This window comes from Lycium barbarum, chromosome 6 (assembly GCF_019175385.1).
Source record: "Lycium barbarum isolate Lr01 chromosome 6, ASM1917538v2, whole genome shotgun sequence".
NCBI lineage: Eukaryota > Viridiplantae > Streptophyta > Magnoliopsida > Solanales > Solanaceae > Lycium > Lycium barbarum.
Window position 1 is genome coordinate 89,251,857 of NC_083342.1, and position 26,744 is coordinate 89,278,600.

Sequence of the window (26,744 nt, forward strand, 5' to 3'; positions counted from 1 at the left end):
AACGAGTAAGATACTGTAAGGAACAAGAATACCTGTAATAAATCCCAATCCAACACTCACGTAAAACCATCTATCATGAAATTCGCCACTGCTTTCATTCTCTAGTACTGTTCTATTGTCTGAGTCTCCACAAAGATGGGGATTCCCCTCAAATGCAGACTCTGTAAAAGTTGTCATCTGACCCTTATAAGGAACCATGCCGGATAAATTGTTGCTTGAGAAGTTGAGATAGCTCAAGAATGACATTGATTCCATGCTTGATGGGATGACTCCAGAAAGCATATTACTCGAGAGATCAAGCGATGCCAACTGATGTAAGCTTGAAATGTTTTCTGGGATTTATTCACTGATTTGGTTTCCAGACAAGTTCAAAACTATGAGGCCATGCAACTTTGTCAATTCCACAGGAAATGCTCCATTGAAGTTGTTCCTAGACAAGTCTATTGAGGTCAGAAGTGATAGAGTCTTAGTGTACTTTTGAAACTGGTTTTTCGAATTCACTCCCAAGCTTTCTTCTTAGTAAATCCCTCTATACTTCCCGTACAACAGATATTCATTCACCTTTTGCTCCTGTACCATGGCCTTCAGGTCTCCTAAGCTTGTTGGAACGGTGCCAGTCAAGTTGTTTCCTGCAAGATCAAGGACCTGCAATGAACTCAGATTTGATATTTCTGAAGGAAGTTCTCCTGAAAATGAGTTTGACCTTAAACTGAGGATTCTAAGATTTGGAAAACCATCAGAGATCCAAGAGGGAAACTTTCCGGCTAGTCTGTTGTTGCCTAGATCAAGTGTCTCCAAACTAGATAAATTTTTCCAAGAAAAGGGGATCCCTCCTGAGAATATGTTGTTATTAAGTGAAATGACTGAAGCTGGCTCAATTGGCCCAAGGAACTTGGAACTGAGCCAGATAGATTATTGTTCCCAAGGTCTAAAGCTTTCAAGTAAGAACACTCCCCTATGCTTGAAGGGATACTTCCTGTTAGCTTATTGTTTGACACATCAATGAATTGAAGAAGGGTCATCTTTCCCATAGTAGCTGGTATTTCACCCGAAATTTCATTACGCGGGAGAGACAAAAATACGAAGTCTGGCATGGCTTCAGAAATATTCTGAGGGATTAAACCTTGAAACTTATTGTTTGAAAGATCAAGCAATCCAACTGAGACACTAGGTAAAGAATGGTTCCCTTACATAGGTTAGAACTCAGATAAATATCTGCAAAGAACACTGGTAATGGATTTCGAAGATTACCATTTAACTGATTAAAAGAACAATTCAGCAGGGATAAATGTTACGCCCCGTATTTTTATACATTGGGACAGCCCGGATTAACTATGATAATTTAAGGCCAAGACTAATCCGGGATTTGAAGTCGGGACTGTCACACCCTAATTCCGCTAGGGTGTGATGGGCACCCGGCCCCACATCCGAAGCCGAGCGAACCCACAGACCTTTAGAACACACATAATCCTAATAGACTTTCTAAATCAAATAAAAATATAATACACGATAAACTCTCAAAATATTCTTGTCCGATGTTTTCCAAATCAAACAGGATCTATGATCATACAGAATTTAACACATAGTACAGAACGACATATCAGCTGATGAAGCCGCATACACAACTGACATACTATACCCACGACTCTGTCTGCAAAGTCTCTAACAAATAATCAGAAAACATGGCATACACTCTGACTCGGCAGCACTCCAGGAGCAAAAGGAGCTTGCCAATTCTGCTGGAACATCCTCTATAATAACTTCGCATCATCTGGGTGTACCTGCGCGGCATGAAAACGCAGCCCCCGAAGAGCAGGGGGTCAGTACGAAATATGTACTGAGTATGTAAAGTATGAAGTATAATATATAGAATCATAACCGGAACAGGAAGTATAGAAAACGAATGCAATAATCAGAATACCAGAAATGCTTACTCATATAACATAGGTAATGCATGTCAAAACATATGCCATATCCGGCCCCATTATGGGACACGGTGAACAGAACGTGGTCGCCACCCCGTCGCTGGCGCCACAACACAGCATAACTTCAGAGTAGGGAATAGCTCCGTAACATATCACATCATATCAGAATGTGCACATATCAAACATATCAGATGGCCATATCGTATCATATCATAACATATCAGAATAAGTGTACATGGCACATCATACTCCACAACCCATGTACACGTATACCTGCCCCCTCACATCGAGGCACGGCGAACAATGCAGTGGAATACGCGTGATAACATATCCTGGCCCGGGCTCAGTGAAGGAAACATTGAGGCATCCACGAATGGAGTAGTGAGAAACTAATGCAATATAAAATATAACACATTTACGGAGACTCAATAGCATAATTCAGATGACAAACCATATAAAGAAACTAAACGGTAATCATAGCGTATGCCTTACGGATGTCACAATGGTTTATGTCAAAATAAGTTTTCTGAAATCGTTTTCATGTTTCAAAATACGTTGTGGGACTTACGAAATACTTCAAAACAACTGTCGTATAGTAGTTAGAAAAGTAGCCAAGAGTTTCCTTTGAATTCCACTTCAAAATAAGTCAAACGGAACAAATCAGAAAAATCCGGGAATAGTGGGCCCACCTCGGGTCAAATGAGGTGGCGCACATAATTTACGTATGTTACACTTCATAACGTTACCGTGAGAGTTCTAAGGTAGTCGGGTCCTATTTGTGCAAGTTCTAGACATTTAGGCACCTTTTCTAACTATTTATAACGTATTCAATTCAATTCTACTGAATGAAAAAGGGGCAAATTCGAACGTAGATTCCGAAGAGTAGAGTCGTCCCCGAGGCTCGTATCAAAGCCTATCATACCTAGGACATGCCAAGAGAAGGAAAGGTAAAGCTTTACATACCTTATTCGCTCCTTACGCCTCTCCAAATTCAAATCCCGTTTCGTCCAAAATCTACATTTGGTCATGTTTACCAAATATTAATCATAAGGCTTTAAGAATTCAATCTTAACCAATACTTGTCTACAGAAATTTGGGCAGCATCTCCCCTATACATACAACATCCCCGAGATTTAACTCGGCTCAAATTAGCAACAACCATACCAACAACATCAACAATCGACTAGAAACGCATTCTAACATAAATAGTCTTCTTTCCAACATAGTGCGACAACTTCCAATCTAACTTCGCACTTCCAAACTAATATCAACATTTTCATATTCATTTACTAATTTAAGATCATTCAAATACAATTCGAAAGTATTTCATATCATTCTACAAAATATGCAAAAATTCCACCAAAATCCACAATTCACCCGAAAACTCCTCAAGGTGCAACAATAACAATGACAACACATTTTCTTTCCTTCCAAATTCACAAACTACACCAACAATTCACACTAACAACATTATCTTCCTACAATTATAAGAAACCATACTAATATCATGTTAACTTCTTCCATAATCCGCAAATGATTACAACTTTATTTCAAGCCATTAAATCTTCATTTAACAACATAAAATCCACAACACAACAACAGTCAAAATACTAAATAAAATTAGCTCACCATACCCCCACCAAAACAGCCCCCTATACGGCTACCACATCAACACCGATAAACGAATTTATATCGCTATTTCTTCCGTTCTAATCCGTTAAATCTTTAAATAAACTTGTTAACAATGAAAAGGAACTTTCATATTACCTTAAGTAGGCAGCCACCACGTCATAACTCTCCTCTTTGGTTGATTTTTAGCTCAAATTGAAGACAACGCGACGTACAACACTTTTCTCTTCATGGGCTTCGGAATTCGGGGCTCGGATTTTGGTCAAAAATTGATTTTTCTCTCTAAGATATTTTCTCTCCTTTCCTCCAGAAATTTCTGGGTGTTTAGGTGTGAAAATGAGGGGGAAGGCCGAAATTGGCACTTATAAGGACATGGGTAATGGGCCTAACCCGGTTGGGTTCGGATTGGGCCTAGCCCACTGACCTTTCTGCCTTAAAACGTCCATATCTCCTTATTCCGACGTCACCTGGGAACCCACGACCTATGGTTGGAAATCTAATTCAATTATCTACAACTTATATTTCTTGGTATTTTTCCAAATTCCAAACTTATAATACCGGTTTTGCCCCTAGAAGTCAGATCACCCGAAAACGTTTTCTTAAAAATATTCGTTTGGAGGACTTTCACTTTGATTTGGCCCAAGGGTCCTTCTTGAGTTGTGTTTAACTTCACATATGTGATTCATATGACTTTTCAGATGTCCCAAAAAAAATCTCGATGTGTGGGCCCCACCTCAGCTTACAAATAATTCGACGTTCAAAAATACGGGATGTAACATCCTCCCCCCCTTTAAAACATTCGTCCTCGAATGTTCAGCTGCCGTTATGGGATCTTATAAAACTTTATGGGGGGGTCCCTCTTCTAGTTATCCTTATTTTCATGCCCATTTCTTATCTTCTACCATATTTTCCTTTATAATCAATCTTCTCAGTCTTTACGTGAATCCTTATTCCGTATCATGAGTTTTCTAACCCACCATACCAAGTTAGTATCCTTGTCCTTCCCAAGTCATCTCTTCTCTGTTATTGTTTCGTCACAAGGATTTATCGTTCTTTTTCTTACTTCACATCCCTTGTCGTAGTCGTTATTTCTTTAGTCCCATTTTTTTTGTAATTGGTTCTCGAACCTCACACATTCCTGTTTTGCTCCATATGACCGCTTATTATCCTTTTCATATGCCTATCTTCGAATTCTTATTCAAATAATCTCGTACCTTGCCAATAATTTCTCTCGGGCTTCCCTTACCAGGATTTCTTACCTTTTTCCGACATTTTGGTCTCTTTGTCTTCCACTTACCCACACTTTCCTTTCCCAATATTGTTGTGTTAAAATTTCCAATCTTAATCTGTGGTGAAAATAATAGCACCTCATCTCGTAGCACTCATACCATTTACTTTTGTTGTTATTTGGAGTTCAGTATCCTTATTCAATTTGGGGTCTTCCTTATCGTATCACCAGTAGCTGGACGCATGTGTCCACTGATACAATCACAAACGAAATATCGTACTCATTCATATATATATATATATATATATATATATATATATATATATATATACATATACATATAATTATTGCCAACTAGCCCACAAAACGCTTCCAAACGTCATTCAAGCCTATCCAAATTCCAAGTTGTGGCGTACTTTCTGTCTCTCTTCTAGTCTATCCTATCGCGTGCTGTATGGCCCTTTTTGGTCTCCAACCATCCCGTATACTCTAATTTCCCTTTGTGGTTACTCTGGCTTTTCATTTGTCTCTTATGGCTAAATCTTCGAGATTTCTTGCATACTTCCCAGGGGGTCACCCATCTTAAAATTACTCCCACCTTAGCACGCTTAACCACGAAACTTTGGCGGAATCCAGTGCCTTAATACTGATATAATCGCGTTCGCTTTCTCATATGTCCTTTACTACATAATCTGGAGCAAGTCAAGGTTTTACAGATTCCAAAGCATATTCGTAACACGTCCCTTAGTTTACAATTACCATTTTACCCTTTTTGATCTTCAGTGGTCACCTTTACAGATTCTTATCATTCGAAATCCGTACGCAGCGAATACCAACAATACCTTACGGAGCATACGACTATATATCACATTCTAGCCACCCAGAACTGCCAATTTTAAGGTAACAGATCAAATATATCAATACTTACCGCAGTGACTTTCCATATCATCACTTACCTCCTTCCGTCGTATGTAAGGCTTAAATATGCAATTTCATTTTCCTATAGCTCAGCTCTATCGCACGATCTAAGATAGCAAGAAGGTCAACAATCCCTAGATACCCCGTAGCCTCCTATTTATAAATGTGGCGCGCTTCACACCATAAACAGGACTCTACCGGACACGACTTTGCAGACAACCCCTAGGACAGACCTGCTCTGATACCACTTTGTCACACCTTAATTCCGCTAGGGTGTGATGGGCACCCGGCCCCACATCCGAAGCCGAGCGAACCCACAGACCTTTAGAACACACATAATCCTAATAGACTTTCTAAATCAAATAAAAATATAATACACGATAAACTCTCAAAATATTCTTGTCCGATGTTTTCCAAATCAAACAGGATCTATGATCATACAGAATTTAACACATAGTACAGAACGACATATCGGCTGATGAAGCCGTATACACAACTGACATACTATACCCACGACTCTGTCTGCAAAGTCTCTAACAAATAATCAGAAAACATGGCATACACTCTGACTCGGCAGCACTCCAGGAGCAAAAGGAGCTTGCCAATTCTGCTGGAACATCCTCTATAATAACTTCGCATCATCTGGGTGTACCTGCGCGGCATGAAAACGCAGCCCCCGAAGAGCAGGGGGTCAGTACGAAATATGTACTGAGTATGTAAAGCATGAAGTATAATATATAGAATCATAACCGGAACAGGAAGTATAGAAAACGAATGCAATAATCAGAATACCAGAAATGCTTACTCATATAGCATAGGTAATGCATGTCAAAACATATGCCATATCCGGCCCCATTATGGGACACGGTGAACAGAACGTGGTCGCCACCCCGTCACTGGCGCCACAACACAGCATAACTTCAGAGTAGGGAATAGCTCCGTAACATATCATATCATATCAGAATGTGCACATATCAAACATATCAGATGGCCATATTGTATCATATCATAACATATCAGAATAAGTGTACATGGCACATCATACTTCACAACCCATGTACACGTATACCTGCCCCCTCACATCGAGGCACGGCGAACAATGCAGTGGAATACGCGTGATAACATATCCTGGTCCGGGCTCAGTGAAGGAAACATTGAGGCATCCACGAATGGAGTAGTGAGAAACTAATGCAATATAAAATATAACACATTTACGGAGACTCAATAGCATAATTCAGATGACAAACCATATAAAGAAACTAAACGGTAATCATAGCGTATGCTTTACGGATGTCACAATGGTTTATGTCAAATTAAGTTTTCTGAAATCGTTTTCATGTTTCAAAATACGTTGTGGGACTTACGAAATACTTCAAAACAACTGTCGTATAGTAGTTAGAAAAGTAGCCGAGAGTTTCCTTTGAATTCCACTTCAAAATAAGTCAAACGGAACAAATCAGAAAAATCCGGGAATAGTGGGCCCACCCCGGGTCAAATGAGGTGGCGCACATAATTTACGTATGTTACACTTCATAACGTTACCGTGAGAGTTCTAAGGTAGTCGGGTCCTATTTGTGCAAGTTCTAGACATTTAGGCACCTTTTCTAACTATTTATAACGTATTCAATTCAATTCTACTGAATGAAAAAGGGGCAAATTCGAACGTAGATTCCGAAGAGTAGAGTCGTCCCCGAGGCTCGTATCAAAGCCTATCATACCTAGGACATGCCAAGAGAAGGAAAGGTAAAGCTTTACATACCTTATTCGCTCCTTACGCCTCTCCAAATTCAAATCCCGTTTCGTCCAAAATCTACATTTGGTCATGTTTACCAAATATTAATCATAAGGCTTTAAGAATTCAATCTTAACCAATACTTGTCTACAGAAATTTGGGCAGCATCTCCCCTATACATACAACATCCCCGAGATTTAACTCGGCTCAAATTAGCAACAACCATACCAACAACATCAAAAATCGACTAGAAACGCATTCTAACATAAATAGTCTTCTTTCCAACATAGTGCGACAACTTCCAATCTAACTTCGCACTTCCAAACTAATATCAACATTTTCATATTCATTTACTAATTTAAGATCATTCAAATACAATTCGAAAGTATTTCATATCATTCTACAAAATATGCAAAAATTCCACCAAAATCCACAATTCACCCGAAAACTCCTCAAGGTGCAACAATAACAATGACAACACATTTTCTTTCCTTCCAAATTCACAAACTACACCAACAATTCACACTAACAACATTATCTTCCTACAATTATAAGAAACCATACTAATATCATGTTAACTTCTTCCATAATCCGCAAATGATTACAACTTTATTTCAAGCCATTAAATCTTCATTTAACAACATAAAATCCACAACACAACAACAGTCAAAATACTAAATAAAATTAGCTCACCATAACCCCACCAAAACAGCCCCCTATACGGCTACCACATCAACACCGACAAACGAATTTATATCGCTATTTCTTCCGTTCTAATCCGTTAAATCTTTAAATAAACTTGTTAACAATGAAAAGGAACCTTCATATTACCTTAAGTAGGCAGCCACCACGTCATAACTCTCCTCTTTGGTTGATTTTTAGCTCAAATTGAAGACAACGCGACGTACAACACTTTTCTCTTCATGGGCTTCGGAATTCGGGGCTCGGATTTTGGTCAAAAATTGATTTTTCTCTCTAAGATATTTTCTCTCCTTTCCTCCAGAAATTTCTGGGTGTTTAGGTGTGAAAATGAGGGGGAAGGCCGAAATTGGCACTTATAAGGACATGGGTAATGGGCCTAACCCGGTTGGGTTCGGATTGGGCCTAGCCCACTGACCTTTCTGCCTTAAAACGTCCATATCTCCTTATTCCGACGTCACCTGGGAACCCACGACCTATGGTTGGAAAGCTAATTCAATTATCTACAACTTATATTTCTTGGTATTTTTCCAAATTCCAAACTTATAATACCGGTTTTGCCCCTAGAAGTCAGATCACCCGAAAACGTTTTCTTAAAAATATTCGTTTGGAGGACTTTCACTTTGATTTGGCCCAAGGGTCCTTCTTGAGTTGCGTTTAACTTCACATATGTGATTCATATGACTTTTCAGATGTCCCAAAAAAAATCTCGATGTGTGGGCCCCACCTCAGCTTACAAATAATTCGACGTTCAAAAATACGGGATGTAACAGGGACTTTTGACCAACTGATTTTATTTTGAGACATAAGTTATATATGAAATTGTTGGTATTGAACACTTAGAAAACATTTGGGACTACAATTCATAGAATTTGGAATAAAAAAAAAACCTTGCACTCAAGGGGCTTGTGACCGTGTAGCCTTAAGTGGTCCCACACATTGTGTGGCCAATTTTAAATGGTCCAACACATTGTGTGGGCCATGAACACTTGGACACCACTTATAGAATTAAAAGAGGACCAAGCATTCTTTCTCTTCACTTAACACTTAGAAAAAAAAAGAGGAGCAAGAGTTGAAGCCATAGAGGCTCTCGGCCAAAGAGGGAGAAAACCAACCCCCATTTTTAGCTTCTCAAAAATTATTTCCTTGGTGTTAACCCACTAATTAGAGGTCCCTAAGTAACGTGGAAGCATCGTTGGAGCGATCAAGTCTTTCATTTAAGAGATTTGCAAACCCTAGCCTATTGGTGGATTGAAGAAGAAAGGTGAGTTTTAATCTTGTTTTTGAGTTATAAATGTTGTATGCGTATTGTAGTATGCAAAAATGGATAAAAATCATGAAATATGAAATGTTGAAGTTGGGTCTTGTGTTTGGTATGTGGGCCGTGTGAGGGGTATGAGTGTGTTGTGTGATTGAGTTGATAAATTAGTTCCTTGTAGCTTGTTGATTGTTGTAGGGTGAAGAGATAGACTAGAACCATCTAAATGTGTATATGTATAGATGTGGGTATGGCCGTATATATGGTCCCAATGTGTGGCAAAGAATGAATTAATATCGCTTAGCGTTTTAATTGTCGTCGTTATGAATTTTAGTTGGAATTGAGCATTTAATGACTCAAAAATGATGTTGGAATGGTAGGGGCTGATTTAAGGCTTATTGTACGTTTGATGTAATTCGTATATTTTATGAGAATGTTGTTAGTATGGGTTTGGGTTAATAATCGAATGTACGAACGATATTGTGGCTTGGAAGTAAGCCATTGAATTGAATGATTGGAAAGTTGTCGAATGGTGTAAAAGAGAGCTGCTATTATTATTTTGCCTTTCGAATTGATTATCGATGTTGCTAGGTTGATTATTGTGGTTGTTGTTGTTGATTTTGAGCGAGTTAAATTCTCGGGATGACCTATTTACAGGGGAAATGCTGCCGAATTTTCTGTAGAATTTAATGAATAGTTGGAATGAATGGCTTAAGTGCCTTTAGCTAATGTTTGGTATTCGTTGGCGTATTTGTAGACCTTGGGGAGCCCGAGGCGTAGATTGGGATTTACTTTAGATTGGCTATCTTGGAGTGCGTACGAGGTATGTAAAGCTCCAACCTTCCTTCTTTTGGCATGCCTTAGTTTGGATAGGCTAGATTACGAACCTTTAGGAAAATCCTATGATTCGAAATCCGAGCACGATATGATCTATATATATTCTTTGGCACTCTTATGTATGATTTGATAAAAGTATGAACCATTACGTCTTTGAAATAATCGCCTTCCGAACTTTGTATAAAAAGGTTTCACTTTAAAGAATTTCGAAATTTTTGAATGCCATATCTTTCGTATAAAGTCTCGGATTGTTTTGATATTTTCGTATGAGTTTGCATAGCCTATGATGAGTATGATTTCCATAGGCGGGCCCGACTCGGATAAATACCCGTCCGTGGGTCCCGCGACTTTCTTTTATGTAACTCGGAGAACTTTTGAAAGAATTTGTTATGACTATGATTCGATTTTCAAGTATGATCATTTTACTTATGTTTGAGTTTATGATAATGATTTTATGCATATGACTACTCACGACTCTACTCGTGCATTCTGTTATTCCCTTCGCCGAGTCCCGGGCCGGTTCTGTTGTCGTGCGCATTTTGATATACTCCGGAGTTATGCTGTGTTTATGGTTCACCGAGCTACTCGCAAAAGAGGGTCGGATTCCACCTATATTGTGGTGTTATGCTGTGTATGGCGTTATGTTGTGATGTGATATGTGACGGGGATACGGAGATTTGAGACTTTCTGGTGTTATGCTGTGTTATGGCGCCATCGACGGGTGGGCGACCATATTCTTCTGTACCCGATGCATGACTTACATGTTTTTGAAAGTAAACAAATTTTGATATGTTGGATTTGCACTTATGTTTGATACTTCCATTTCGTTTATATCTCAGATTTGCTTTCTGTACATTCTGCTTTGCATACTCAGTACATATTTCGTACTGACCCCCTTTCTTCGGGGGCTGCGTTTCATGCCCGCAGGTACAGACGCACAGTTTGGTGATCCTCCAGTCTAGGACACCCCCTTCTGCCGTTGGAGTGCTCTTCTCATTTCAGAGCACATATTTTGGTATACATTTTGTTCGTTGTGTATGTACATATTTGTTCAGGGGTACGGCGGGGCCCTGTCCCGCCATATGTTCTGTTGGTCTGTTTAGAGGTCCGTAGACGTATTTGTGGGTGTGTGTGCCTACTTCTGTACAGATGTGTTTGTACGACCCTATTCGTTATGGTAGCCTTGTCGGCGTGCACTTTGTATATGTTTTGAGCCGTTGTGCCATCCGTTAGCCTTGTCGGCTTTTGATACATCTGTTAGCCTTGTCGGCTCTTGATATGTTTGATAGCCTTGCCGGCTTTTTGATATATATATATATATATATGTCCGCATATGGTTGCGTTGTAATGTGTTCGATACAGTTTGATATAGTTTGAGACGGCATATAGTAATTGTGGCCGTATATGCTAATTGTATGTGATTCAATATGGATAGGTATGTCAGGGTGCCCAATTAGGGCACCAGTCACGGCCTACGGGGTTGGGTCGTGACAATAAATTAGACGAAATTTCCCAAAACCAGCCTGGAATGGAATTTGAAATACTTGAATTTGAAATGTATAGGAACCCGAGCTCCTTTTGAGACTTGAGCCAAGTAGGAAAAGAAGGACCTAAATAGCAAGAACCCATGTCAAGATTTCGAATCTGAAATGGAGGAATCCAGTTGGGGTTAACGTTCAAGGTGTAGGAGTTGGATGAAAGGTCAAGAATCTTCACTTTGCACAGGTTCTTAAAATGAACTTCTGATAGAGTACCTATGAGGATATTAGAAGAAAATCAAGCAGAGATAATTCAGGAAGCGGGCCAAAACTCTCCGGTAGAGTACCATTTAGCTGGTTTCCTGAAAGCCCCAAGTTGGTCAAATTATGAAGCTTTCCTAAAGAAGCTGGTATAGTGTTACATCCCGTATTTTTGAACGTCGAATTATTTGTAAGCTGAGGTGGGGCCCACACATCGAGATTTTTTTTTGGACATCTGAAAATTCATATGAATCACATATGTGAAGTTAAACACAACTCAAGAAGGACCCTTGGGCCAAATCAAAGTGAAAGTCCTCCAAACGAATATTTTTAAGAAAACGTTTTCGGGTGATCTGACTTCTAGGGGAAAAACTGGTATTATAAGTTTGGAATTTGGAAAAATACCAAGAAATATAAGTTGTAGATAATTGAATTAGCTTTCCAACCATAGGTCGTGGGTTCCCAGGTGACGTCGGAATAAGGAGATATTGACGTTTTAAGGCAGAACGGTCAGTGGGCTAGGCCCAATCCGAACCCAACCGGGTTAGGCCCATTACCCATGTCCTTATAAGTGCCAATTTCGGCCTTCCCCCTCATTTTCACACCTAAACACCCAGAAATTTCTGGAGGAAAGGAGAGAAAATATCTTAGAGAGAAAAATCAATTTTTGACCAAAATCCGAGCCCCGAATTCCGAAGCCCATGAAGAGAAAAGTGTTGTACGTCGCGTTGTCTTCAATTTGAGATAAAAATCAATCAAAGAGGAGAGTTATGACGTGGTGTCTGCCTACTTAAGGTAATATGAAGGTTCCTTTTCATTGTTAACAAGTTTATTTAAAGATTTAACGGATTAGAACGGAAGAAATAGCGATATAAATTCGTTTGTCGGTATTGATGTGGTAGCCGTATAGGGGGCTGATTTGGTGGGGGTATGGTGAGCTAATTTTATCTAGTATTTTGACTGTTTTTGTGTTGTGGATTTTATGTTGTTAAATGAAGATTTAATGGCTTGAAATAAAGTTGTAATCATTTGCGGATTATGGAAGAAGTTAACATGATATTAGTTTGGTTTCTTATAATTGTAGGAAGATAATGTTGTTAGTGTGAATTGTTGGTGTAGTTTGTGAATTTGGAAGGAAAGAAAATGTGTTGTCATTGTTATTGTTGCACTTTAAGGAGTTTTCGGGTGAATTGTGGAATTTGGTGGAATTTTTGCATATTTTGTAGAATGATATGAAATACTTTCGAATTGTATTTGAATGATCATAAATTAGTAAATGAATATGAAAATGTTGATATTAGTTTGGAAGTGCGAAGTTAGATTGGAAGTTGTCGCACTATGTTGGAAAGAAGACTATTTATGTTAGAATGCGTTTCTAGTCGATTGTTGATGTTGTTGGTATTGTTGTTGGTATGGTTGTTGCTAATTTGAGCCGAGTTAAATCTCGGGGATGTTGTATGTATAGGGGAGATGCTGCCCAAATTTCTGTAGACAAGTATTGGTTAAGATTGAATTCTTAAAGCCTTATGATTAATATTTGGTAAACATGACCAAATGTAGATTTTGGACGAAACGGGATTTGAATTTGGAGAGGCGTAAGGAGCGAATAAGGTATGTAAAGCTTTACCTTTCCTTCTCTTGGCATGTCCTAGGTATGATACGAGCCTCGGGGACGACTCTACTCTTCGGAATCTATGTTCGAATTTGCCCCTTTTTCATTCTGTAGAATTGAATTGAATACGTTATAAATAGTTAGAAAAGGTGCCTAAATGTCTAGAACTTGCACAAATAGGACCCGACTACCTTAGAACTCTCACGGTAACGTTATGAAGTGTAACATACGTAAATTGTGTGCGCCACCTCATTTGACCCGAGGTGGGCCCACTATTCCCGGATTTTTCTGATTTGTTCCGTTTGACTTATTTTGAAGTGGAATTCAAAGGAAACTCTTGGCTACTTTTCTAACTACTATACGACAGTTGTTTTGAAGTATTTCGTAAGTCCCACAATGTATTTTGAAACATGAAAACGATTTCAGAAAACTTATTTTGACATAAACCATTGTGACATCCGTAAGGCATACGCTATGATTACCGTTTAGTTTCTTTATATGGTTTGTCATCTGAATTATGCTATTGAGTCTCCGTAAATGTGTTATATTTTATATTGCATTAGTTTCTCACTACTCCATTCGTGGATGCCTCAATGTTTCCTTCACTGAGCCCGGGCCAGGATATGTTATCACGCGTATTCCACTGCATTGTTCGCCGTGCCTCGATGTGAGGGGGCAGGTTTCAAAATCCTAAAATGAATCTCATCGAGTCTAGTTTTCAACGAAACAAACCTCTCATCAAAATGATATCGGAATACGGAGATATGGACGTTGCAAGTTGGGCTGGTGGGGCAGAAACTGGAAATCCGATCCAAGCACTCATATTTTGGCCCATTAGTATGTTTCGGCCCATGAGGCCCAATAACGTTAAAATATATAGAAAATTCATTTGAGGGCTGATCATTTTCAGTTAAGACCCTCCAAAAACATTAGAGAGAGAGAGAGAGAGAGAGCTTCTAGGCTAAGGAAGCCATTTTGATCAAAATCCGAGCCCCGAATCCCGAAGCTCATGAAGAGAAAAGCGTTGTACGTTGCGTTGCCTTTAATTTGAGCTAAATATTGGTCTTGGGGGATGAAATGTTCGTGGTGGAGCTGCTGCTAAGGTATTTATAAGATTCCTTTTATTTTATTAAAGTGTTTATTTAGAGTTTTAACGAATTAGAACGGAGAAAACAGCATTATAACTCGTTTGTTGTTTTGTTGAAATTTATGGATTAGGGGCTGTTTTAATTGAAATTGATGGACTGGTTTGAATTAATATTTTGGTTGTTGTAATCATAGATTATGTGAGGAGAATGAAGGAATTTAATGGTTAGAGTTGGAGTTAAAATTGTTGTGGGTTGTTGTAAGGATTGTAGAGATAATAATGTGGTTTTCTTGCATATGAGTAGATGATGTGGTGTCGTGTGGCTGCTATTGTATTTCCCTGAAATTTGCTGAAAATATTGCATGAAATAAGGTATAAGAAGTGTATATGGGCTGCTTGGTGTATTGTAAGTGTTCGTTAGCATTTTGGGCATCGTTATGTTATAGTTGGGGGCTGTTTTGATATGTTGTTGTTCTTGTTGAAATAAAAGGAATTGAAGATATGGTTGTGTCCATATGTTATTGTTGGTATTTCTGTATCAACAGGAGAGCAATTGGAAATTCGGATAGGCGAATATATAGGGGAAATGCTGCCAAAATTTCTGTAGACAAGTACTAGCTTAGGATTAAATTCCTAAGTACTTGTAGCTAACGTTGGTATTTAATTATGTTATTGTAGATCTTGGGGAGCCCGAGACTTGAGTTGAGATTAGCTTAGGAAGCGATCGAGGTATGTAAAGCTTTACCTATTCTTCTCTTGGCATGTCCTAGGTATGATAGGCTTTGATTCGAGCCTTGGGGACGACTCTACTCTTCGGAATCTACGTCCAAATTTGCCCGTTTTTCATTCAGTAGAATCGAATTGAATATGTTATGAATAGTTAGAAAAAGTGCCTAAAAGTCTAGAACTTGCACAAATAGGACCCGATTACCTTAAAACTCTCACGAGTGATGTTATGAAGTGTAATATACGTAAATTATGTACGCCACCTCATTTGACCCGAGGTGGGCCCACTATTCCCTGATTTTTCTGATTTGTTCCGTTTAACTTATTTTGAAGTAGAACTCAAAGGAAACTCTTGGCTACTCTTCTCACTACCATATGACATTTGTTTGGATTATTTTGATAAGTCCCATAATATATTTTGAAACATGAAAATGATTTCAGAAAGCTTATTTTGACATATGCTATTGTGATATCCGAAAGGCATACACTATGATTACTGCTCCGTTTCTGTTATATGGTTTGTCATCTGAATTATGCTACTGAGTCTCCGTAAATGCGTTATGTTTTTATTTTGCATTAGTTTCTCACTACTCCATTCGTGGATGCCTCAATGTTTCCTCCACTGAGCCCGGGCCAGGATATGTTATCATGCGCATTTCTCTGCATTGTTCGCCATGCCCCGATGTGAGGGGGCAGGTATGATACGTACATGGGTTGTGGTGTATGATGTGCCATGTACACTTATGTTGTTATTTGATGATATGATATGATATGGCCATCTGTTGTGATATGATATGCTATGGAGATATTCCCTACTCCGGAGTATGATGTGTTGTGGCGCTAGTGTCGGGGTGGCGACCACGTTCTGTTTACTCAGTCCCGTAATGGGACCAGATATGACATATGTTTTCTGCATGCACTGTTTATGCTATATGATCAGCATCTTGATATTCTGGATATTCTGTTCATTTGCTGTACCTTCTGCTTCGGTTACGACTTTGTTTACTCTGTTCCGTGCTTTACATATTCAGTACGTTTTTCGTACTGACCCCCTTTTTTCGGGGGCTGCGTTTCATGCCACGCAGGTACAGACGACCGATTTGCTGATCCGCCCGCTTAGGATCCTATTCTGCTGTCTTGGAGTGCTCCTTTGTCCGGAGCCTATACTTTGGGTACAGACTCTTCTGTTGTACATATGTTTGTTATTCAGGGGTACGACGGGGCCCTGTCCCGTCTTATGTTTCTGTTGCTATCTGTAGAGGTCTGTAGACATACATGTGGGTTTTGTATATGTTTTGGGTTGCTATGTTCAATGATAGCCTTATCGGCTTCCGTGCGATATGTCTGTTTGTCTGCGATAATTAGTAAAGCCATTCGACTTCTGTATCTGTATATTCTGCTTATGCACTGGTTTGGGTTATTGGGTACGTATGGGTGTCCAGCACGGACACTAGTCACGGCCTACGGGGTTGGGTCGTGACATAAGGTATGTAAAGCTTTACCTTTCCTTCTCTTGGCATGTCCTAGGTATGATAGGCTTTGATACGAGCCTCGGGGACGACTCTACTCTTCGGAATCTACGTTCGAATTTGCCCCTTTTTCATTCAGTAGAATTGAATTGAATACGTTATAAATAGTTAGAAAAGGTGCCTAAATGTCTAGAACTTGCACAAATAGGACCCGACTACCTTAGAACTCTCACGGTAACGTTATGAAGTGTAACATACGTAAATTATGTGCGCCACCTCATTTGACCCGAGGTGGGCCCACTATTCCCGGATTTTTCTGATTTGTTCCGTTTGACTTATTTTGAAGTGGAATTCAAAGGAAACTCTTGGCTACTTTTGTAACTACTATACGACAGTTGTTTTGAAGTATTTCGTAAGTCCCACAACGTATTTTGAAACATGAAAACGATTTCAGAAAACTTATTTTGACATAAACCATTGTGACATCCGTAAGGCATACGCTATGATTACCGTTTAGTTTCTTTATATGGTTTGTCATCTGAATTATGCTATTGAGTCTCCGTAAATGTGTTATATTTTATATTGCATTAGTTTCTCACTACTCCATTCGTGGATGCCTCAATGTTTCCTTCACTGAGCCCGGGCCAGGATATGTTATCACGCGTATTCCACTGCATTGTTCGCCGTGCCTCGATGTGAGGGGGCAGGTATACGTGTACATGGGTTGTGAAGTATGATGTGCCATGTACACTTATTCTGATATGTTATGATATGATACAATATGGCCATCTGATATGTTTGATATGTGCACATTCTGATATGATATGATATGTTACGGAGCTATTCCCTACTCTGAAGTTATGCTGTGTTGTGGCGCCAGTGACGGGGTGGCGACCACGTTCTGTTCACCGTGTCCCATAATGGGGCCGGATATGGCATATGTTTTGACATGCATTACCTATGCTATATGAGTAAGCATTTCTGGTATTCTGATTATTGCATTCGTTTTCTATACTTCCTGTTCCGGTTATGATTCTATATATTATACTTCATGCTTTACATACTCAGTACATATTTCGTACTGACCCCCTGTTCTTCGGGGGCTTCGTTTTCATGCCGCGCAGGTACACCCAGATGATGCGAAGTTATTATAGAGGATGTTCCAGCAGAATTGGCAAGCTCCTTTTGCTCCTGGAGTGCTGCCGAGTCAGAGTGTATGCCATGTTTTCTGATTATTTGTTAGAGACTTTGCAGACAGAGTCGTGGGTATAGTATGTCAGTTGTGTATGCGGCTTCATCAGCCGATATGTCGTTCTGTACTATGTGTTAAATTCTGTATGATCATAGATCCTGTTTGATTTGGAAAACATCGGACAAGAATATTTTGAGAGTTTATCGTGTATTATATTTTTATTTGATTTAGAAAGTCTATTAGGATTATGTGTGTTCTAAAGGTCTGTGGGTTCGCTCGGCTTCGGATGTGGGGCCGGGTGCCCATCACACCCTAGCGGAATTAGGGTGTGACAAAGTGGTATCAGAGCAGGTCTGTCCTAGGGGTTGTCTGCAAAGTCGTGTCCGGTAGAGTCCTGTTTATGGTGTGAAGCGCGCCACATTTATAAATAGGAGGCTACGGGGCATCTAGGGATTGTTGACCTTCTTGCTATCTTAGATCGTGCGATAGAGCTGAGCTATAGGAAAATGAAATTGCATATTTAAGCCTTACATACGACGGAAGGAGGTAGGTGATGATATGGAAAGTCACTGCGGTAAGTATTGATATATTTGATCTGTTACCTTAAAATTGGCAGTTCTGGGTGGCTAGAATGTGATATATAGCCGTATGCTCCGTAAGGTATTGTTGGTATTCGCTGCGTACGGATTTCGAATGATAAGAATCTGTAAAGGTGACCACTGAAGATCAAAAAGGGTAAAATGGTAATTGTAAACTAAGGGACGTGTTACGAATATGCTTTGGAATCTGTAAAACCTTGACTTGCTCCAGATTATGTAGTAAAGGACATATGAGAAAGCGAACGCGATTATATCAGTATTAAGGCACTGGATTCCACCAAAGTTTCGTGGTTAAGCGTGCTAAGGTGGGAGTAATTTTAAGATGGGTGACCCCCTGGGAAGTATGCAAGAAATCTCGAAGATTTAGCCGTAAGAGACAAATGAAAAGCCAGAGTAACCACAAAGGGAAATTAGAGTATACGGGATGGTTGGAGACCAAAAAGGGCCACACAGCACGCGATAGGATAGACTAGAAGAGAGACAGAAAGTACGCCACAACTTGGAATTTGGATAGGCTTGAATGACGTTTGGAAGCGTTTTGTGGGCTAGTTGGCAATAATTATATGTATATACATATATATATATATATATATATATATATATATATATATATATATATATATATATATATATGAATGAGTACGATATTTCGTTTGTGATTGTATCAGTGGACACATGCGTCCAGCTACTGGTGATACGATAAGGAAGACCCCAAATTGAATAAGGATACTGAACTCCAAATAACAACAAAAGTAAATGGTACGAGTGCTACGAGATGAGGTGCTATTATTTTCACCACAGATTAAGATTGGAAATTTTAACACAACAATATTGGGAAAGGAAAGTGTGGGTAAGTGGAAGACAAAGAGACCAAAATGTCGAAAAAAGGTAAGAAATCCTGGTAAGGGAAGCCCGAGAGAAATTATTGGCAAGGTACGAGATTATTTGAATAAGAATTCGAAGATAGGCATATGAAAAGGATAATAAGCGGTCATATGGAGCAAAACAGGAATGTGTGAGGTTCGAGAACCAATTACAAAAAAAATGGGACTAAAGAAATAACGACTACGACAAGGGATGTGAAGTAAGAAAAAGAACGATAAATCCTTGTGACGAAACAATAACAGAGAAGAGATGACTTGGGAAGGACAAGGATACTAACTTGGTATGGTGGGTTAGAAAACTCATGATACGGAATAAGGATTCACGTAAAGACTGAGAAGATTGATTATAAAGGAAAATATGGTAGAAGATAAGAAATGGGCATGAAAATAAGGATAACTAGAAGAGGGACCCCCCCATAAAGTTTTATAAGATCCCATAACGGCAGCTGAACATTCGAGGACGAATGTTTTAAAGGGGGGGGGGGGGGGGAGGATATTACATCCCGTATTTTTGAACGTCGAATTATTTGTAAGCTGAGGTGGGGCCCACACATTGAGATTTTTTTTGGGACATCTGAAAAGTCATATGAATCACATATGTGAAGTTAAACACAACTCAAGAAGGACCCTTGGGCCAAATCAAAGTGAAAGTCCTCCAAACGAATATTTTTAAGAAAACGTTTTCGAGTGATCTGACTTCTAGGGGCAAAACCGGTATTATAAGTTTGGAATTTGGAAAAATACCAAGAAATATAAGTTGTAGATAATTGAATTAGCTTTCCAACCATAGGTCGTGGGTTCCCAGGTGACGTCGGAATACGGAGATATGGACGTTTTAAGGCAGAAAGGTCAGTGGGCTAGGCCCAATCCGAACCCAACCGGGTTAGGCCCATTACCCATGTCCTTATAAGTGTCAATTTCGGCCTTCCCCCTCATTTTCACACCTAAACACCCAGAAATTTCTGGAGGAAAGGAGAGAAAATATCTTAGAGAGAAAAATCAATTTTTGACCAAAATCCGAGCCCCGAATTCCGAAGCCCATGAAGAGAAAAGTGTTGTACGTCGCGTTGTCTTCAATTTGAGCTAAAAATCAACCAAAGAGGAGAGTTATGACGTGGTGGCTGCCTACTTAAGGTAATATGAAGGTTCTTTTTCATTGTTAACAAGTTTATTTAAAGATTTAACGGATTATAACGGAAGAAATAGCGATATAAATTCGTTTGTCGGTGTTGATGTGGTAGCCGTATAGGGGGCTGTTTTGGTGGGGGTATGGTGAGCTAATTTTATTTAGTATTTTGACTGTTGTTGTGTTGTGGATTTTATGTTGTTAAATGAAGATTTAATGGCTTGAAATAAAGTTGTAATCATTTGCGGATTATGGAAGAAGTTAACATGATATTAGTATGGTTTCTTATAATTGTAGGAAGATAATGTTGTTAGTGTGAATTGTTGGTGTAGTTTGTGAATTTGGAAGGAAAGAAAATGTGTTGTCATTGTTATTGTTGCACCTTGAGGAGTTTTCGGGTGAATTGTGGATTTTGGTGGAATTTTTGCATACTTTGTAGAATGATATGAAATACTTTCGAATTGTATTTGAATGATCTTAAATTAGTAAATGAATATGAAAATGTTGATATTAGTTTGGAAGTGCGAAGTTAGATTGGAAGTTGTCGCACTATGTTGGAAAGAAGACTATTTATGTTAGAATGCGTTTCTAGTCGATTGTTGATGTTGTTGGTATTGTTGTTGGTATGGTTGTTGCTAATTTGAGCCGAGTTAAATCTCGGGGATGTTGTATGTATAGGGGAGATGCTGCCCAAATTTCTGTAGACAAGTATTGGTTAAGATTGAATTCTCAAAGCCTTATGATTAATATTTGGTAAACATGACCAAATGTAGATTTTGGACGAAACGGGATTTGAATTTGGAGAGGCGTAAGGAGCGAATAAGGTGTTACACTCCATAATAATCTGTGCTACTTGAATTAAGACAAGAAAGAATGAGTTAAGAAGGTTCAAGGAAAGTTAATCGAGTAGTAAGAATATCGTTATATATATGATTGCCTTAAGTATCCCGAGGTGACATGGTAACCTAAAGTATTTGAAATCGCGTTATGAGTATGTATATGAGGTAATGAGAGTGACCTTTTAAAGTATTTGTGATTATTAGTAATGATATAGAAGATGGACAAAATATATGAATATACTTTTGCGGTTGGAATTTCGTCAAAGCTTGTGAGTTCTCTAGTTACGTTTAAGGTTATTTTGATTCTCCGGACCCTTCGAGACATGTATATGAATTTTTATGGATGTATATGAGTCTGTATATGTATGTATAAGAGGTCACATGAGGTTGGAAGAGGATTAGAAGTTAAACAAAATGAATCGGAACAACTGCAGTAAAATCTCGGACCCGAATTTAGCCTATATTGGTGGAGGCATATCTCATAGTATATGAGGCGTTTTAAGGTGTTTCAAAATCCTAAAATGAATCTCATCGAGTCTAGTTTTCAACGAAACAAACCTCTCATCAAAATGATATCGGAATACGGAGATATGGACGATGCAAGTTGGGCTGGTGGGGCAGAAACTGGAAATCCGATCCAAGCACTCATATTTTGGCCCATTAGTATGTTTCGGCCCATGAGGCCCAATAACGTTAAAATATATAGAAAATTCATTTGAGGGCTGATCATTTTCAGTTAAGACCCTCCAAAAACATTAGAGAGAGAGAGAGAGAGAGAGCTTCTAGGCTAAGGAAGCCATTTTGATCAAAATCCGAGCCCCGAATCCCGAAGCTCATGAAGAGAAAAGCGTTGTACGTTGCGTTGCCTTCAATTTGAGCTAAATATTGGTCTTGGGGGATGAAATGTTCGTGGTGGAGCTGCTGCTAAGGTATTTATAAGATTCCTTTTATTTTATTAAAGTGTTTATTTAGAGTTTTAACGAATTAGAACGGAGAAAACAGCATTATAACTCGTTTGTTGTTTTGTTGAAATTTATGGATTAGGGGCTGCTTTAATTGAAATTGATGGACTGGTTTGAATTAATATTTTGGTTGTTGTAATCATAGATTATGTGAGGAGAATGAAGGAATTTAATGGTTAGAGTTGGAGTTAAAATTGTTGTGGGTTGTTGTAAGGATTGTAGAGATAATAATGTGGTTTTCTTGCATATGAGTAGATGATGTGGTGTCGTGTGGCTGCTGTTGTATTTCCCTGAAATTTGCTGAAAATATTGCATGAAATAAGGTATAAGAAGTGTATATGGGCTGCTTGGTGTATTGTAAGTGTTCGTTAGCATTTTGGGCATCGTTATGTTATAGTTGGGGGCTGTTTTGATATGTTGTTGTTCTTGTTTAAATAAAAGGAATTGAAGATATGGTTGTGTCCATATGTTATTGTTGGTATTTCTGTGTCAACAGGAGAGCAATTGGATATTCGGATAGGCGAATATATAGGGGAAATGCTGCCAAAATTTCTGTAGACAAGTACTAGCTTAGGATTAAATTCCTAAGTACTTGTAGCTAACGTTGGTATTTAATTATGTTATTGTAGATCTTGGGGAGCCCGAGACTTGAGTTGAGATTAACTTAGGAAGCGATCGAGGTATGTAAAGCTTTACCTATTCTTCTCTTGGCATGTCCTAGGTATGATAGGCTTTGATTCGAGCCTTGGGGACGACTCTACTCTTCGGAATCTACGTCCAAATTTGCCCGTTTTTCATTCAGTAGAATCGAATTGAATATGTTATGAATAGTTAGAAAAAGTGCCTAAAAGTCTAGAACTTGCACAAATAGGACACGATTACCTTAAAACTCTCACGAGTGATGTTATGAAGTGTAATATACGTAAATTATGTACGCCACCTCATTTGACCCGAGGTGGGCCCACTATTCCCTGATTTTTCTGATTTGTTCCGTTTAACTTATTTTGAAGTAGAACTCAAAGGAAACTCTTGGCTACTCTTCTCACTACCATATGACATTTGTTTGGATTATTTTGATAAGTCCCATAATATATTTTGAAACATGAAAATGATTTCAGAAAGCTTATTTTGACATATGCTATTGTGATATCCGAAAGGCATACACTATGATTACTGCTCCGTTTCTGTTATATGGTTTGTCATCTGAATTATGCTACTGAGTCTCCGTAAATGCGTTATGTTTTTATTTTGCATTAGTTTCTCACTACTCCATTCGTGGATGCCTCAATGTTTCCTCCACTGAGCCCGGGCCAGGATATGTTATCATGCGCATTTCTCTGCATTGTTCGCCATGCCCCGATGTGAGGGGGCAGGTATGATACGTACATGGGTTGTGGTGTATGATGTGCCATGTACACTTATGTTGTTATTTGATGATATGATATGATATGGCCATCTGTTGTGATATGATATGCTATGGAGATATTCCCTACTCCGGAGTATGATGTGTTGTGGCGCTAGTGTCGGGGTGGCGACCATGTTCTGTTTACTCAGTCCCGTAATGGGACCAGATATGACATATGTTTTCTGCATGCACTGTTTATGCTATATGATCAGCATTTTGATATTCTGGATATTCTGCTCATTTGCTGTACCTTCTGCTTCGGTTACGACTTTGTTTACTCTGTTCCGTGCTTTACATATTCAGTATGTTTTTCGTACTGACCCCCTTTCTTCGGGGGCTGCGTTTCATGCCACGCAGGTACAGACGACCGATTTGCTGATTCGCCCGCTTAGGATCCTATTCTGCTGTCTTGGAGTGCTCCTTTGTCCGGAGCCTATATTTTGGGTACAGACTCTTCTGTTGTACATATGTTTGTTATTCAGGGGTACGACGGGGCCCTGTCCTGTCTTATGTTTCTGTTGCTATCTGTAGAGGTCTGTAGACATACATGTGGGTTTTGTATATGTTTTGGGTTGCTATGTTCAATGATAGCCTTATCGGCTTCCGTGCGATATGTCTGTTTGTCTGCGATAATTAGTAAAGCCATTCGACTTCTGTATCTGTATATTCTGCTTATGCACTGGTTTGGGTTATTGGGTACGTATGGGTGTCCAGCACGGACACTAGTCACGGCCTACGGGGTTGGGTCGTGACATAAGGTATGTAAAGCTTTACCTTTCCTTCTCTTGGCATGTCCTAGGTATGATAGGCTTTGATACGAGCCTCGGGGACGACTCTACTCTTCGGAATCTACGTTCGAATTTGCCCCTTTTTCATTCAGTAGAATTGAATTGAATACGTTATAAATAGTTAGAAAAGGTGCCTAAATGTCTAGAACTTGCACAAATAGGACCCGACTACCTTAGAACTCTCACGGTAACGTTATGAAGTGTAACATACGTAAATTATGTGCGCCACCTCATTTGACCCGAGGTGGGCCCACTATTCCCGGATTTTTCTGATTTGTTCCGTTTGACTTATTTTGAAGTGGAATTCAAAGGAAACTCTTGGCTACTTTTGTAACTACTATACGACAGTTGTTTTGAAGTATTTCGTAAGTCCCACAACGTATTTTGAAACATGAAAACGATTTCAGAAAACTTATTTTGACATAAACCATTGTGACATCCGTAAGGCATACGCTATGATTACCGTTTAGTTTCTTTATATGGTTTGTCATCTGAATTATGCTATTGAGTCTCCGTAAATGTGTTATATTTTATATTGCATTAGTTTCTCACTACTCCATTCGTGGATGCCTCAATGTTTCCTTCACTGAGCCCGGGCCAGGATATGTTATCACGCGTATTCCACTGCATTGTTCGCCGTGCCTCGATGTGAGGGGGCAGGTATACGTGTACATGGGTTGTGGAGTATGATGTGCCATGTACACTTATTCTGATATGTTATGATATGATACGATATGGCCATCTGATATGTTTGATATGTGCACATTCTGATATGATGTGATATGTTACGGAGCTATTCCCTACTCTGAAGTTATGCTGTGTTGTGGCGCCAGTGACGGGGTGGCGACCACGTTCTGTTCACCGTGTCCCATAATGGGGCCGGATATGGCATATGTTTTGACATGCATTACCTATGTTATTTGAGTAAGCATTTCTGGTATTCTGATTATTGCATTCGTTTTCTATACTTCCTGTTCCGGTTATGATTCTATATATTATACTTCATGCTTTACATACTCAGTACATATTTCGTACTAACCCCCTGCTCTTCGGGGGCTGCGTTTTAATGCCGCGCAGGTACACCCAGATGATGCGAAGTTATTATAGAGGATGTTCCAGCAGAATTGGCAAGCTCTTTTTGCTCCTGGAGTGCTGCCGAGTCAGAGTGTATGCCATGTTTTCTGATTATTTGTTAGAGACTTTGCAGACAGAGTCGTGGGTATAGTATGTCAGTTGTGTATGCGGCTTCATCAGCCGATATGTCGTTCTGTACTATGTGTTAAATTCTGTATGATCATAGATCCTGTTTGATTTGGAAAACATCGGACAAGAATATTTTGAGAGTTTATCGTGTATTTTATTTTTATTTGATTTAGAAAGTCTATTAGGATTATGTGTGTTCTAAAGGTCTGTGGGTTCGCTCGGCTTCGGATGTGGGGCCGGGTGCCCATCACACTCTAGCGGAATTAGGGTGTGACATATAGGGCCTTCCAAAAAGTTGGAAGCTAATACAAGTTGTTGAAGGTTTTTCAACTAACCCAACCATTCTGGTATTTTACCAACAAGACTGTTGCTGCAGCCTCAGGTACATCAAACAGGCAAAGGCCTCTTGGAATCACGTTTCTCTATTCCTTCGAGTATCTCAGGTAGACTTCCTGTCAAGTTGTTTCCTGATAAGTCGAAGTTGATTAAATTGCATAGTCCTCCAATAGTATTTGGTATTTCACATTCAATTTTATTAAAAAGAAGATAGAAGTGAGTCAGATAAGTCATATCCGATGGATCTAGGCAATTTTCCATGTAGTTTGTTCGAACCTAAATCGAGACCTTCAATCTGTTCCCAGCTTCCACCAAATAGTTCAAGGTAACTGGTGCTAAGGTTGTTGTTTAGTGAAAGGTTCAAGTATCTTAATCTTGGAATCTCACTGATGCCAAGTGGAATTCTGCCTCTAAAACCACAGTTGCTTAAGTCTGTATATTCAATACTGCTGATATTTACAATCCAACTCGGGAACATTGAATTGAAAATATTGAAACTAAGATCAATAACAGCTAATGAAGTGAAGTTGACAGGAGTAAGATATGAAATG

The 26,744-nt window shown here is 39.2% G+C and overlaps 3 long non-coding RNA genes across 3 annotated transcripts; 1 reads left to right on the plus strand and 2 right to left on the minus strand.

The window, feature by feature from the left end:
- Positions 1-1,385: 1,385 nt before the first annotated feature.
- Positions 1,386-3,875, minus strand: LOC132644733 (uncharacterized). Its single transcript, XR_009583897.1, has 3 exons — positions 3,693-3,875; positions 2,889-2,939; positions 1,386-1,781 (listed from the first exon to the last, which is right to left on the minus strand). It is a non-coding gene; the product is annotated as an uncharacterized LOC132644733 (long non-coding RNA).
- Positions 3,876-6,021: 2,146 nt separating this feature from the next.
- On the minus strand, positions 6,022-8,474 carry LOC132599793 (uncharacterized). The gene is made up of 3 exons (XR_009567018.1): positions 8,264-8,474; positions 7,460-7,510; positions 6,022-6,352 (listed from the first exon to the last, which is right to left on the minus strand). It is a non-coding gene; the product is annotated as an uncharacterized LOC132599793 (long non-coding RNA).
- Positions 8,475-20,490: 12,016 nt separating this feature from the next.
- Positions 20,491-26,133, plus strand: LOC132644734 (uncharacterized). The gene is made up of 3 exons (XR_009583898.1): positions 20,491-20,668; positions 21,434-21,484; positions 25,732-26,133. It is a non-coding gene; the product is annotated as an uncharacterized LOC132644734 (long non-coding RNA).
- Positions 26,134-26,744: the final 611 nt, after the last annotated feature.